Source organism: Hemitrygon akajei, chromosome 19 (genome assembly GCF_048418815.1).
Source record: "Hemitrygon akajei chromosome 19, sHemAka1.3, whole genome shotgun sequence".
Classification (NCBI taxonomy): domain Eukaryota; kingdom Metazoa; phylum Chordata; class Chondrichthyes; order Myliobatiformes; family Dasyatidae; genus Hemitrygon; species Hemitrygon akajei.
In genome coordinates, this window is record NC_133142.1 from 5,219,599 (window position 1) to 5,221,269 (window position 1,671).

Genomic DNA, 1,671 nt, shown 5'->3' on the forward strand with positions numbered 1-1,671 from the left:
AGAAAGACACAGAACATTGTCATAAAATCGCAAGACTGCCTTCAAAATAAAAAAAAAATGTTAAGTGTTTCTTTTTGTTTCCTCCTAAATTATTTATTCTGAGAATACGAGCTTTATGGCTAAATTTAGCTTTTGTACTCATTTGTAGCTCCCAGCAGGTGTGGTTCATCTTCCCATTACAGTGGAAAAGACATCTAGAAAAAGACCTATTTACATGCAGTGGCCACTTTTTTAAGTACTACTGTACCTAATAAAGTGGCCTTTGAGTGTATGTTCATGGTCTTTGCTGCAGTAGCCCATCCATTTCAAGGTTTGATGTGTTGTCTGTTCAGAGTTACTCTTCTGCACACCACTGTTGTAATGTGTCATTATTTCAGCTACTGTTGCCATCTTGTCAGCTTGAACCAATCTGGCCATTCTCCTCTGGCCTCTCTCATTAAGAAGGCATTTTCAACCACAGACCTGCCACTCACGGAATGTCTTTTTGGTTTTTTGCAACATTATCTGCAAACGTTAAAGACTGTGTGTGTGAAAATTCCAGGAGGTCAGCAGTTTCTGAAACACTAAGACACTAACAATCATTCCACAGTCAAAGTCACTTAGATCACATTTCTTCCCCATTTTGATGTTTGGTCTTAACAACAACTGAACCTCTTGACTATGTCTGTGTGCTTTTATGCATTGAGTTGCTGCCACGGGATTGGCTGATTAGATATTTGCATTAATGAGCAGGTGTGCAGGTGTACCCAATAAACTGGCCACTGAGTGTGACGTCTTGTACCAAAGTGTTTTACAGCCAGTGAAGCACTTTGGAAGTGATGGCATTCCTGAAATGAAGAGAATTTGCACACATCAGAAGACAATATTGTGTGTCATGTAGACCTGGTCCAGTAAAGACAGTTTCCCATGACAAAAAGTTGTTTCTGTGGGTGATCCAGGATTATATGCATTCACTTTTCCTCTGAGCACTACAACACAGAAACTAGGCGTTCAGTTCATCTAATCCATGCCAACCCAGTAGTCCATTTACCTGCATCTGGACCACAGCCCTCCTCACCCCTATCCAAACCGCTTAAACATTGCAATCAAACCTACATCCATCACTTCCACTGGCAGCTCATTCCACACTCGCTCCAGCGTCTGTGTGAAAATCCCCTGGTTCCTCTTAAATGTTTCACCTTTCACCTTTAACCTATGACCTCCAGTTCTAGTCTCACCCAACAGAGAAGGAAAAGCTGCAAGCATTCACCTTATCTGTACCCCTCATTATTTTGTACACCTCTATAAGATTTCCCCTCATTCTTCTGTGCTCCAAGGAATAAAGTCTTAACCTTATTAAACAAGAGTCATTGTTAACGAGTATTCAGTGCATAAACTGGCTCTTCAGCCCACTCCATCAACACTGACCAGTAAATATCTATCTACACTAAACCCACAATAATCCAACCCTATGCTTTTCCATCTCTATCAACTACCCGATACCCAACCGACTCTCCCACACTTGAGGCAAATTAACCTACCAACCCACAAGTCTTATGATGTGGCAAGGAACTGGAGCACCAACGGGAAACCAACATGATCAATGAGTAGAATGTGAAAATTCCAACACCTGAGATCAAGACTGAGCCCGAGTCTGTGAAGCTATGAGGCAGCAGTGGTGATCATGATAAA